Below are 14,813 nucleotides of genomic sequence, written 5' to 3'. Positions count from 1 at the left end.
GTTATTCCACTGACATTTCACGTTCCCTATTATGTTATACTAAAATCTTTCAAATGCTAAAAGGTAACAAATGCTAGCTAAGCTTCAAAAACATATATAAACAAAGAGGAAGTGTATATGAGTTGTATGCATAGGTTTTGGAGAAAATTGGAGAAATTTCAATTTTATAATCCAAAATGTATGATTGATATGAGCTGGTATAGTATTGACGATGTTGTTTGTGAGATTGATGAGCCAAAGAAAGTTCGAACTCGGTACAAGGTGGATAAAAGTGTGTGGATGCCAATAGTATGAAATATAACATCAAAGAATGAGTGAATTCATGTTAAAAAAAAACATCTACATGCCATTTTTGTGTCAGTGGTGTAACACTGATTATAAGTGGTGTAACAGTGTGTCTATCTTCAGATTATGAAAGAATGAGGTACGAAAACTTTTATTTAAGATCAAATTTATCATGTTTTAAATGCAATCAAAAATAGAGATTAGTTTATTTTACAAAATTTAATACACTTATCTCTTATTTATTATCGCTAGGTCAGTGGTGTAACTTTAAGTCAGTGGTAAAACATAATAATCAGTGGTGTAACATGTACATTTTTCTCCAAATAAAGTTAACTGGCAATGATACATGTATATTTGAAAACACCAGTGCATTTATAGTTATGTCTTTTTTATGCTCCATTAAAAGAAAAATCCAGTTGTGTTCTTTTTAATGCTCAAATTAAAAATTTGTTGAGTAACATCAAGACTTTGTCTGAAATGTTATGTTGGTCACTATGTAAATGTGTCAAATATTTTCTGTTATCTAATTCTGATAACTTTAAATGAAGTTTGTTGATATAAACTTTATGTCCATCATTTTAAAAGAATTATTTTATTTTATTTAAGAATTTTTATCTATACTATATGCCTGTTACACCACTGACCAAATTTTCACAGTTCATTATATTTTAGTCTAATCATCAACTAAATGGTAGATTGCAATGTTTGAATTTTTAGATGTTATACTTCATTGTTTGTTAAATGTGTTTTTTGCAATCAAAGTAATTTTTTCAGCAATATTTTTCTCATGTTTTACATTTTTCAAAAGTCTGCATATTTTGATAATGACCCATATATATATATATATATATATATATATATATATATATATATATATATATGTGTGTGTGTGTGTGTGTGTGTGTGTTCTTGCAGCAGAAAAAGAGAGATTTGAAGAGGAAAAGAGAGGTACGAATTTCGATATAATCCGTTTGGAAAAATGAAAAAATGTGTGTGTGTGTATATATATATATATATATATATATATATATATATATATATATATATATATTTATATATATATATTCTTGCAGCAGAAAAAGAGAGATTTGAAGAGGAAAAGAGAGGTACGAATTTCGATTTAATTCGTATAAAAAAAAAAATATATATATATATATATATAATCTGTGTGTGTAATTTAATATAATTTGATTTTAAAGATAAATTTTTAAATGACTTATTTTTGCTGTTTATTTTTTCTTTAGATTTGGAAGCAAGAATTGAACGTAAGTAAAATTAATGATAATGAAAGCTTCAACATATAAAGAGTCAATATGTAAGAAATGAATATATCTTAAAGTTTCTTTTATTTACAATATGATTCACTCTATATAAATGTCATATATAAGACATGAGCAAAAGTGTTTATAGTTTGTCAGAAAAACATATACTTTTTGCCCTCTTCTTTAACACAAAATTTGATTGACTTTTAAGCTGCTTTGATAATGTTTGGGTTTTTCTTCTTTTTTTTTTTGGGGGGGGGGGGGAGGGGGGTTTCAATATTCTGTTAAAGCAGAATAATTAATTTTTTTGATAAATCATAAAAGGAACTATATATATTGAAATATATATATGTAATGCTCATTATGATATTACTTTAAAATTGTCCTGTTAAAAAGTGGCTCATTATTCAACATCAGAATAACTGAAGCAAATATTAAAATCTTCGTATGCACTATCCGTTAACTACACTCTCGAGATATTTGGTTTATAACTCCATAAAACTGATTTCATTGCGATATGGCCCATGGAACTCATGGTTTTTTTTAACATTATAAGGTTTACAACCAGAAATATTCGCAACGTTGATAATGTCACAAACCTTTAGAAAATTCGTCTATTGGGATTAGATATTAAGTACCTTTCCTATGGCATAAATACAAATTTTGATTATTTTTTTACCATTTAGTCAGCAGACGGATCATCATAGGAGCTTGCGAAGAGTTCACTGCACGAGAACCAATCAAACAACCTGACTGTATCAAATGTTTTGAGTTCTTGGATGACCAAAATTCATGTTTCCAAGCAGGCTCTCCTTGCATCTATGATAACTTTGTAGGAGTTTGTGTGTATGTTCCATGAAAGTTAATGATCAAAGTTTGACAATAAATTCACTGCATGAAAAAACATCTTTACAAATATTTACTTTGGTAGTTAAGGTCAGTAAAGGTATAATAAAAATCAGGTTGAACTTTACATTGACTTTACTGAATGTAAAGTTACTATTTACATTACATTTACTTCAATACAAAGAAACAGGTTACCTTTACTTATCTTTACGTCTCAATCAAAGATAAAGATCAACTTTATCTTATGTTTACAAAGAAAGATAAAGGAATGGTTACCTTTGTTGCAACATTACACAAAATTAAAGGTGATATTTAATATTAACTTTTTTCAGTTTCTCAACACCTGGTTGGTTAAATGTTTTATACTAAACTTCACTGCATGTAAGTTTAATTTTCAGTACATAACTTCTACTTAAAAACAACGAAACAAACCGTTATATCATCTTTACCTCTCTTTATGTCTCAATTATAAGTGAACTTTATTTAGCTCAGTACTGTATATAATTTACGTTTAAATGCATCTTTTTATAAAAAAAAAAAAGCAAAATAAATTTCTTATTATAAAAATTTATTGTACAAAATAAAACTCAAGTATATATAACCTGCATAATGTTTTGCTGAATATAAAATAATTGTGGTGATAAATAAAAGAAATCATGGAGTTCACATCTGTTGTTTGCTTTAATTAATTAATAAAATGCATATACGGATACACACTATAAAAAAATGTTTAAAAAAATGTTAAAAAGAAATAATGATACACACAAAAACGTGTGCTCGACTTCACGAAAATGTGAATATGAATGCAGTATGTATTTTTCATGTGTCCAGCTTCACACGAAAACATGTGTGCTCGACTTCACGAAAATGTGAATATGAATGCAATATGTATTTTTCATGTGTCCAGCTTCACACGAAAACATGTGTGCTCGACTTCACGAAAATGTGAATATGAATGCAGTATTTTTTTTCATGTGTCCAGCTTTACACGAAAACATGTGTGCTCGACTTCACGAAAATGTGAATATGAATGCAGTATGTATTTTTCATGTGTCCAGCTTCACACGAAAACATATGTGCTTGACTTCACGAAAATGTGAATATGAATGCAGTATGTATTTTTCATGTGTCCAGCTTCTCACGAAAACGTGCGCTCGACTTCACGAAAATGTGAATATGAATGCAGTATGTATTTTTCATGTGTCCAGCTTCACACGAAAACATGTGTGCTCGACTGCATTTGCCTGACAAAAAATACATATACAATTATTTGATACTCAATATAATTATGCAACCACATAAACTTAAGACTTTTTTTACTTAATTCAATCACAGATCAGCTAAGAAATCGTTCTCTTGAAACAATTACAATAACATTTCTTTCACCACAAACAATGTCAAAAGCATACAATGGCTTTACACCTTATTCTCTGAACAGGAATAAATGATGCTGGACCTTCTTGTTCAAAAATATTGTTCCTCCACACAGTCACTGGTTTTCCATAATAAAATTTAATACCTTCCTCTAACTTTCCATACCACTGAACTTTCGCTATTACATGGACGGAAGAGTTTCCATTTATAATAACATTATGCAAATAAATTTTTAATATTTGACCAGGTATTGAATCAAGTTCCATATCATCAAAATCTGCAATTTTGCCATCTTCAGCACACCAATTTGCTACAACAATAGATGAACGGCTACTCCGTCCATTCTTAACTCTTAGCACTGAACCAAAAATAGATACATCTTTTACTGATCTGCATGACATACATACAACCATTGAACTATGTGGCACATTTGGGTATAATTTTAAGTACATCTGTTGAAGGTATTCAGTCTCTTTTTCACTTAACGTACAGTTTTTTGTAGAAGAAAATGACAAACATTTATCTGTATCAAATGTCCAGTACCATACATCATAGCGTGTGTGCCTTGATGACATTTTCATATTATCAAAAATTTTTGAAGCACTTTTCATCTGTTGCAAAGAACCCCTGTCTTTTTCATCATACAATGATAACATTTTCAAAAAATCTGGACCGAAGTCATCATTTACATTTTCGTTATAAGAAATATCAAAAACATGCATACTTTTTTCAAACTTTCGCATCAACTGCATTTCTATACATCTTTTATTGGTTGGAAATGATCCAAGTATGCCATTTTCTCTTTCAAAACTAAATAACCAAAATGAGTACACCGGTCCAAAATCAAAAATACATCTTTGTAAGTGTGCATGTAAATGCATGTTCATGGTAAGACCTTTACCATCAAAAGCTTTTTCTATTTTTTCACAAAATGACAATAAGAGTAGGTGTGGCACCTTAACATTTTTTTTAGTCAAACTTCTTGTACACAGTATTTTGCAAGCTAGAACAAATGCATTCCTCCAATATTCTAAATGATCCACTGGAAGAATATCTTTTAAAACATAGATTGAAAATAAGACTGTCCAATTTTTAGATAAGCATTAAAGGAACCAAAACTGCTGGCAAACTTTTGAGGAAGTTTCCCAATATCAGATGGACAATGTACCTTCTCTACTCTAGCTTGCATTTGTTTTGAATAATCAGCTGACAAAACTCTATAATCAATCCACAAGTTCAAGACACGTTTTGCTGTTCCCAAAAATAAGTTGTGCATAGGATCTATAATAGTCATTCTAATGTGGTCAAAGTAATCTAACTCTAATAATACAGAATATCTAACACCATAAAAGTTTTCTAAGTTTTCTCGTTTACCTTTAGTTTTTGACTTAACAATCTTGCGTACAATATCTCTATGAGACTTTGCATCTCTCATTTCCCATTCTGAAAAATTGAAACCGGCGTAACTCTTCTCGCCTATACCCCCTTCAAACTGTTTCATACACTTGTTACAACCTCTTGTTGCCCCATGACCCAAAAAACCACAAAGTTTTCTACTTGCAGGAATATCACATCCCACACATAATCAACAAAATAATCAACAAAATAGGTTCATCACATTTAGACTGAGTCGGTTGAGATATATTTTCGGCCTTCTCTTCACAAGTGTGTCTCCTGAAATATCTGTCACTAAAGTCTTGCTGACAAATGGTGCAATATCTTCTTTTTCTTGATGATGTTTCATGGCTAAAATAAAATCGTGCATTTAGAATCAATCTAATTATGAATTTTTGGACAATTGCCAATCCAGACGATCACTAGAATGCTGTCGAGCATTAGCTTGACGCCTCAACAAATACATATAGTATAGTACATTATAATTCAAGAATTACTGAATACATAATACAACCAGTATCAAATTAAAGTCAGTGCTTCATTCAATTATATCTTCATTTACAGAAATATATTTATCCATTGAGTCTGATAATAATTGTACTTTCAGACTAACATATTTATCTCTTGACAAGATAACTATGAAATGAATGAAAATATAATAAAACATGTATAAAACTTACCGGGACTCCATAATCAATATGAAATAAGTGGCATTGACAAGTTTTAATCAAATATTATTCTTTATATTTCTTCTCTTTGGCCCTAACCCAGGTAGATACTAGTACAGAATGCTCTTCTCATCTAAAAAAAATATTGTGACACTGTTTATTTAAAATTTTAACAAACAGAAATCATTTTCATATTGTACACAAAACCAATCCTCATAATGGGAGTGTTTCAGACGATTGTACAACATGTACTATATTTTCAATGCATATGCAAGGAAAGCTGATGTCTTGTGATGCTTTTGCAGAGAGCATACATTTTTACCATTCCAATTTAAATTAGTTCTTTGATTCACTCCTAATAGAGCGGTACAGAAGGTTTTTGGAGAAGTTTAAAGATCTAATCGGCTTGACATTTACCAAAATTTAAACATCACCCTTGAAAAAAAAAATAGAACTTCTTTTGGGTGAAATAAATTTTCTATTAAAAAATTTACTAATTAAAAAATCTGTGATCAGGTATTAGAAGAAAAGATACAGTTTTTCTGGGTCACTGTGACAGCCATAATAATTGTCCCCTACTCTGAGAGTTGGATGGTCTAGGTCATTTTTAGACTTTATTTAAAGCTTTTATGTAGTGCACTGTAAAATTTTGACTTTATTTGTTTTAATTGACCGGAATACATAATCTAGAAAGAAAAAGAGTGATAACTTTGATGTTTCAAAATACGAGGTGCTATTTTTTGTCTTCACACCTTTATTAGCTGATCGCCAGCCTCAAAGACTTCATACTAATTAACTTTTACTTGTATCGCTGCATAAAATTTGAGTTCCAGTCTAAATAACTGGTAATTTGATGGTTTCATTTACGCTGAGCTGATACATGTATTTCATTTGTAGACTCCTATACTACTTGTGTTGTGTAGAAGAGGTGAGAGATGCGGGGTACCCGTGTCATGGTGTTTGATTCCATATGCTGTCTGTTCCAGTGACTCATTACAATCAACTGTTTCAGCCCCTAAGTTGAATTTATCCAATTGCATTTAACATGTTTTTGGTAAGACTTAAAAATACAGTGCCTTACATATATATTCTGTGGGTGGAGACTACCCTGCATGTATTTGTGTGTTTTCATTCTGCTGTAAATGTAATTAAACTTGCTCTGAGAGTATACACTATATCGCAAACATTGATTGCTTAGCATTATCCCTAGACGATAAAGATTGTTTTAAAGGGGGGGGGGGGGGGGTTCTTTCTGCTATTGTAAACATTTATATCTAAGTCATCTTGGAGTATTAAGTTCTCTTAATATTTCTTCAGTATATTGGGAACATTTGTTAATTGCCACAAGAAAATCTGTAAAGTTAATAATAATATATATTTATATTTAATATATATAGAAATCAAAATTTAGGAAGAAAGAACATAAAATACATGTACATGTAAATGTCCAAGTGGCAATTCCAATTATTCTTCTATGTAACGGTGTGTCCATCTTGGCATCTTTTGTGTTCATTATTGTTTACAAGAACTTTGAATAAACATCAGAGGCTAATTCTTTGCTCATAGGGTTGTATTTTATCAAAAAAGATTTCCCAGGGTGAAAGTTCATTTTTTGTCATTTGACATTGTTTAGTTTATACTGTTGTAAAGTGCAAGTGGTAAAATATATAATGTTATGTTAAACTTTGTAGACTTATGCGTGAGACTATCTGCATCAATTGGTGAATTGGCTGGTTCTACCTCCCTATGTTCCTGCCTGTTACCCAGCTTTTCCTATGTGGACACCATCGGCATGATTTTGTATGAGGAAAACAATTATGTGCATTTATAACCTCCAAACAGAAATATCAACATGATTATATATGTTAATTATAACTATACAAACCTAATTTTAGTTCATGTATTTAAATGTTGAATCTGAGCTAAGGATTTTGCAACTCTTGTTTTTTTTTTTAAATTATTAGCTATGATATTTAAAATTAGCTATGATATTTAAAACTTAAACAGTCAAAATTAATCTTAATATGCAAATATTATTTATTTAAACCAATGTTATTTTTTTGTCCCGACTATGACTTATTTTTTCAATATTCCCTTGAAAAATGAATAATAAATATATTTGTTGTTGTGATCAACACTCAAAATCTAGGAATTTAAATTGTTCAAGTATTGTTGTTTGAGTAGTTGTTCATTAGGGAGGGGGGGGGGGAGGGGGGAGGGGGGGGGGAGGGTAATAGTTTTGTGCTTGTCCTTTCTTAAAAATTAACAGCAATGTTGAGGAATACTTTCAAAAAAATAAACAGCAATTTTGAGAAAGAATGTGTTTTTAAATATATTTCATTCCCCAATTATTGATTTAGGTAAAAAATAAAATGAAAAAATGCATGGCGAATACATGCACGATCAGCACGGATTTTTTTTTTCTTTTGGGGGGGGGGGGGGGGGGGGGGTGTCAGCTAGGGGGATCCAGATCCCCCCTGCAAAATTCAAATTTATTTAAATTACATTACAAAATTATACCTTGGACCACCCCCTTCCTGGCAAACTCAAATAACTGTCGACCCCCCCCCCCCAAAAAAAAAAATAACTTCTGGATCCGCGCATGGAATATAAAGAGGTAATGCATGTCGTGGTTATCTCTCATGTTTTTTTTTTCTTTTGATGAATTACTGACCCACGCTGTCACTTGAAATTTATTAATGTATGATATTTATTTCTACTTAAGTTACAATTTTGCCTCCAGCAATACAACCGAGGGAAAATATCGCAAAATACTCGTAATGTAATTCAAATTTCCGCAACACTATATCTACAGAGTTATTTCCTTTAGCCGAAATCTAAGTTAAGGAAAATACATGTACATCATCTTCAACGCATTTTCGCAAGGGCATAATCTGCATGGATACTTTTGATATTTTACACAGTGATCAAGCAAGAAGGTTTTGAGGTAACTGAAAAATGCTGCTGCTTTGTTTTATTCTCCAGATTTGTCTTATTCGTTGATGAAATATGACGTGATACCCCCGTAAATGATGAATTGTCGAGTGTATTTTTGGATATGGCGTTGTAATTAACTCGATTCCATTAAAGCAGCAGTGATTTTTGGGTGAAGGAGATCACATTTAAATTATACATGCAAAACAAATAAATGTACAACGGGGGTATGCCCTTGCGATATTGAAAACTATGTGTGACATAGTAAAATGTCTATAAATATCGATGTCACGTGATGACGGTAAATGCACATGTGTGTCGTAACACATGGATCACTTGAGTTAAGCTAATATTATTTTGGGAAAAGCTGTATGCGAGTTTTGATTAATACGACCATCATATTTGTAGCTCGTTTTTGATGACATATTTCTTGGTTTAAGCATATGCAACCTTAACAGTGCTGCGTATCTACAAGGAAGATACCATCCAAGAATATCTCTGATTTTGATAACTCTACAGAAAAGAACAATATGAGTAAATCGTAAATTTTTTACAATATTTATTAAAAGATTAAGACCAAAGCATTTTATCGTATAAAATTACATGTATTCAATTAGAAACTGAATATACATTGAAACGGCATCCTGATAAATTTAAAACTGTAAACATTGAATTCATTTTCAGTTTCTATTTTACATGCACCAATTCTGTAAAGAGGGAAATATTTTTTACAGCCGAGTAAACTTTTGAAGAACAGAAACTTCATCATCGATAAGGAAGAATCGGCTATGGCTCTCAGGCTAGCCATAAAATCGACAAACCCTGCTTACATCATGACTATGAAGTTAATGTCTGGCCTATTCACAACTGAGGAGAGGGCTCTGTCAAGAAGCCTTTTGGCCTAAAAAGAGGCTTTAGGTCCTCTCTAGATGGTGACAAAGTCTTAGTTTTGTAAAATATTGTTATTGTTGTACGGGAAATAGCTGATTATGCTAACTTCGAGTTCGATTCGATACACATTCACTTACTTGAACCGTCTCTTGCAGATTATGTCATATGCTGGTGTAATGACCCCTCTGATAATCTGGTAAACGAGGCCATCACTAATAAAAATCAGTTATGCCAGAAAACAACTCAAAGAAAGCAGTATTCAGCATGGTATAACAATTTATGGTGGGTTTTCTTCATGAAGAAAATGGTGAAACAAACTTTCCAGAAACTTGTAAGAAAAACGGTTGAAAACTATGAAGATGATTACTTTCACTTAGTTGTATTTCATGAAAGAGAGAACTGAAAGTTATAGAAGCATGCTTTAAAAGTACCAGCAAAAGTACCATCAGAAAACCCATGTCTCTGCTCAGCATAGTTTTTGTTTAAAGTCTGATGGAAACAACATTCCTTCTTTTTTCAAGTGCAAAGATTCATGTATATAGTAAGACATTACCCTAGGAGATATGATTTTGGCAGACATAGGGTTAACTATTCAATCTCTTCTTCCTCAAGGTGTTCATCGGATCACCCCTCCCTTTCTTAAAGCTGAACACCGCTCGTAAATAGGCACTGTCCGCCATATTTCTCTTTAATCACTGCTGTCTCTACAACTCTTATATAAGGGACAGACCTCTGAACAGTTCAAAGTACTTCGTTGTAGAGGTCTCACCTGTGTGGACGTACATTTTGCCTCGCCGTGTTACTCGGTCGCGATGAAATTATCAAATTTTACGCACCTTTTTGAAGCCAGGAGAAAACTAACATCAAATAAATTGGTCAATGCATTATTTACGAACAGAAAATGAACATAAGATAAGAAAAAATGTATAAAATCTAAAGACCACGAAAGGAATACTACATGTCGGCCACGAGGTTCAGGTGTGCAATCGGGTGTAACGAAATCGAAGGGTTTATATACCAGGTATCTGTGTGACGGTGCCTATTTACGAGCGGTGTTCAGCTTTAAAGTTATAGGGGAGTACACCCACGCAGAAGTCCATGCTACTGGAAGATAGCTCGGTCAATAAGATAGCTCGGTAAATAATCCATGAAATAGAGATATTTATTGCTGGACATTTGAGGATTTTAAAGGGGCTTAGACATGAGTTGAGCTCAAATTTTTCCAACATTATTTCTTTCATTTTTTTATGTCTAGAATTCGTAATATATATATTTTAAATGCTTTGAAAAAAATTGAAAGATAAATATTGAGTTACAGAATAATTCTTTGTTTTGTAAACACAGCTCGAGTCCTGATAATGTTTACACATGTGTTTTATTGGTGTAAGTCTCATTCTAATGTTGCTGGATAATGTTAGGGAAATTTTTTATGAATTATAAAATCAAATCATGCAAATATGATAAAATACATTTAAATACTTTTTATCAAAGCAGACATAAATATATACCTTTTCAAACAATATGATCTTTATGACTAATTTTCACCTACATGTACATGTATACATGTATGTTTTTTTTAATATTTCTGGTCTAAAGTCATTGTAAAAGCTAATTAGTGAAATATTGGAAAACTTTATCTCTCTTTCTTTCTCTCTTTCTTTCTGTGGTTAGTGTACAAGTTTTTTTCAAAAAAATTTTTGTAACATAATGTTAGAATGAACACAAAACAGAATCTCAACAAATTTATTACTAAATTCTAATTCATCACATGCACTAATCATGTATTGAGAGACCAATAGTTTGGAATAAAAAGGCTTATTTTTGAGGGTGTGAAGAATCTTCAGAATTCAGAATTAAATCAGTCAACTAAAGTGGAACAACCTACAATAATGATGTCTCAAAAATCAAAAGAGCAGGATTCTCCTTCTGGGTAGGTTCTTTTGTCAGATATAGTAACCTTTGCAGATTTGTTTTCTTTTTAAATACATAATTATGTATACCCAAAACAAAGGTTACAAAGTTAAATCTAATAGTAAACAAAAATATTCACTTCAACTACATGTAGTATTCTGCTTTTCTACAATAACTCAAAAAAATAAAACAAGAACAGATGTAATCCTTAAATTATTTTTTTTTAATTTCAACATTGCACCTCTACTTTCCTATCAAGGGAACAACGGTCAAATTTGTTCTCTTTGACAGAGAAAAGGACTCTCTTTGTTTTGGGAACTGGTTCTGTCACAATTACATTCATTATACTTTATTACATGTGTTAAGGTAGGAATCAGTAGAATAAAAAACCTAACAATACCGTTAACGATTTTAAGCCGTAAAGACACAATAAGCATTATGACATATTTTAGTGATTTGTTTATTATGTTACCATAAACTTACCTGACAATTTTGTGTTTGAGTACTGAGTAAGCAAGCACATCTAGCATAATATCATGTTGATTGCTTCTATAACAACAGTTGTGCAATACATATTTGATTTGAAAAATATATTTTAAAATTCAACCACTGTGACAGATACTCTAATCCGAAATATTAAAATCTATGTCTCAATTCTTATAAAATCTATTTTAAGCAACACACACACACACAACAAAAGCAGTTTTTAAACATCTTATAAAATCTAGACATATATGTACTCATTAACTTACCATGCAAAGTCTTGTTCTTTTTCACTGACTTTGCTCAGGATCTGTAAACATAAAAATACAAATAAAAAAACTTCAATTCTTTAGTTTAAAACTATAAATCTTTCAAGAGAGACACTGAATGAAGATTTTTACATCGGGGTGTGGTGCAAATTTTTCTGTACTTCGTTAACTCGCTGAATGGGGTGAAACAAACGACACTTTGGCGAGAGGGTTTGCCGGTCCACTGCAAGTACCACTCGTGTCAGGGGGGTTCGGATCAGGACGTACCAGACGTCCGTCTGGGAGAGGGGAGGGATATAATTTGTGTTCTATAAACAAAATCTATGCTTTCCCTGATCTTTTGTTTTGCAGCTTTGTTTTCCTCATCTGTTTTAATGACAAACTCAACTGATGTGAAGCATTTTCTGCATATCCTAGTAACCCGCCACAATGTAAGATGTCGGATCTTTCACTTTCTAAATGTATTCAATCCTTTCCGAGTTCAATTTAAGCTTTGACTGATAAAATTTATGAATTATTACTTAACCGTCTGCAGTCCTTTCATGTTGTACGAAAGAAAACCCGCAAACAATGCACGAATCTTCTAAAAACACACGTTTTCCTAGGAGTCATAGACTGCGCCATATTTGTTTTCTTTCGTTTAGAACACCTCGGATATCTACGTACGCTGATGATAAAGCCGAGAAGTTCGAAGTCTCACCCAACGAATCGGAACAAGTTATTTCATTGGTTAGCTGAAAGGTCACACTGACGCGACCCTCTATGGGATGTTGGTAGATGTTTGTGTAGCGAGTAAGTTAATTAGATTGGGGTCATTTTTGAATATATTGCCAACCGAAATCACTGCGTGTTGTACACGTATGTTCTATTGATGTTAGACCGTAAATCGATTTACCATTGGTTAAACCATCTACCTGTTAGACTTGTAAATACAATGTGTACCTGTGTCATGTACTTAGAGTGACGTGTAAGTATTTATACACCTCTTAGCCTTATGTGGGACAAATTGCATTTTTCCTAATCATGTCTGCAGGACGCAATTTAACATACAAAATGGTGGATTTTTTAAGGCGCGAGCTAATGCTCGGCAGCCTTCTAGCGATCGTCTGGATTGGCAATCGTCCAAAAATTCATGCACTGCACCGCCTTTTTAATGCGCATAAAAAATAAGTTCTTTGAAGTATTAAACGTATTACAAGATTTGTATTCCTTTTATTCAACTAAATTGTGTACAAAAAAACCAACTTTGCCTCCCTGGTTATTGACAAGTCATTGCATTAGTATAAATTTGCTTAATCAAGAAATGGCGGATGAATACAATAATGTATTCAAATTATGAGCCTGTGAAATGTGCAAAAACTTTTTAAAGCAGAAAGAAAATAAATTTTTTTGAACTTTGAAATTTCTTCGATTTTTGTAACCATGATGAGTTATTGTATTATAAACTCATCACTACCTATTTTATAACGAAATATACTGATTATTGTTTTTGAAACAGCACAAAACGTAATTTATTTCCTTTTTTATTCTAATATTATTTGATAAACGACTATATATATTAGTACAGAAATTCAAATTATTGATATCATTCTATATAAAAGAAAATGTCAGCTCGACGCCTTTGTGGCCGTTCTGGCCTTTGATTTTACCAATACAAGTAGAGGCTTTAAATAACTACATCATCTATGTGTTGGGTTATAAAATGAATAGCGGAAATTATATATTTGTTTTAAATGCAAAATCTGACAGGTTATCTGATTATTAATTATCGCAACCCCCGTCCATGTTGGTGACATGTCCAGGGGTCATGAATTTCACAATTTTGGCCTTGAATTTCACAATTTTGGTAAAGGATATATATACTATAGTGGACATCATAACCATGCATTTAGTTTTTTGCCCACATGTGTGAGAGTAGAGAGAAAGATTTTTAAAAGTTTAATACATTTTAACAATATGGCAATATTGGCCCCACCCTAGAGCCCAAACCCCTGACACAGGGGTCATGAATTTCACAATTTTGGTTGAGGGCTTCATCATATGAGGAAATGGTGTACGTTTTACAAATTTGTATAGCTGCCATATTGTTACTACAATGGCGTTCTTCAGTACAATAGAATATATAAAAAGGAATGAGAAAAATCCCAATTTAAAAAAAATTAGTATTTCCGAAATATTATCTCCTCGTTTGATTTTGTCATTTACATTCCGGGATTGGAATCTGCTTGTTTTGTTTACATTAGATTTTGAGATGGCGGTTCCTTTTGAATCTGAAAATTCGAAGCGGGTCGTTGTTAAGGAATAAAGTGTGTTTTCGTGATAAAAGGCTTCATGAAGGGAATTTGGAATTATTTTTAAAATACCTGCCATTCATAGGTAAAGTTGTTTCGCATTTATTTACAAAGTTTACATTCCAAACTAGTTGTGTCAGAAATCTTGATTCAAATTTAAAGTCTTGTCGGTTCCTTTTTACTTTCAATTTAGAATTTTTAAGA

General features: G+C 31.9%; 1 long non-coding RNA gene across 1 annotated transcript; it reads right to left on the bottom strand.

The window, feature by feature from the left end:
• Positions 1-3,015: 3,015 nt before the first annotated feature.
• LOC117687927 (uncharacterized) lies at positions 3,016-12,366 on the bottom strand. The gene is made up of 3 exons (XR_004600728.2): positions 12,319-12,366; positions 5,843-5,963; positions 3,016-5,513 (listed from the first exon to the last, which is right to left on the bottom strand). It is a non-coding gene; the product is annotated as an uncharacterized lncRNA (long non-coding RNA).
• Positions 12,367-14,813: the final 2,447 nt, after the last annotated feature.

The sequence above is a fragment of the Magallana gigas genome, chromosome 1 (genome assembly GCF_963853765.1).
Source record: "Magallana gigas chromosome 1, xbMagGiga1.1, whole genome shotgun sequence".
NCBI classification, from domain to species: domain Eukaryota; kingdom Metazoa; phylum Mollusca; class Bivalvia; order Ostreida; family Ostreidae; genus Magallana; species Magallana gigas.
Note: the sequence above shows the minus strand (reverse complement) of the source record. Positions and strands in the feature narration are given on the sequence as shown.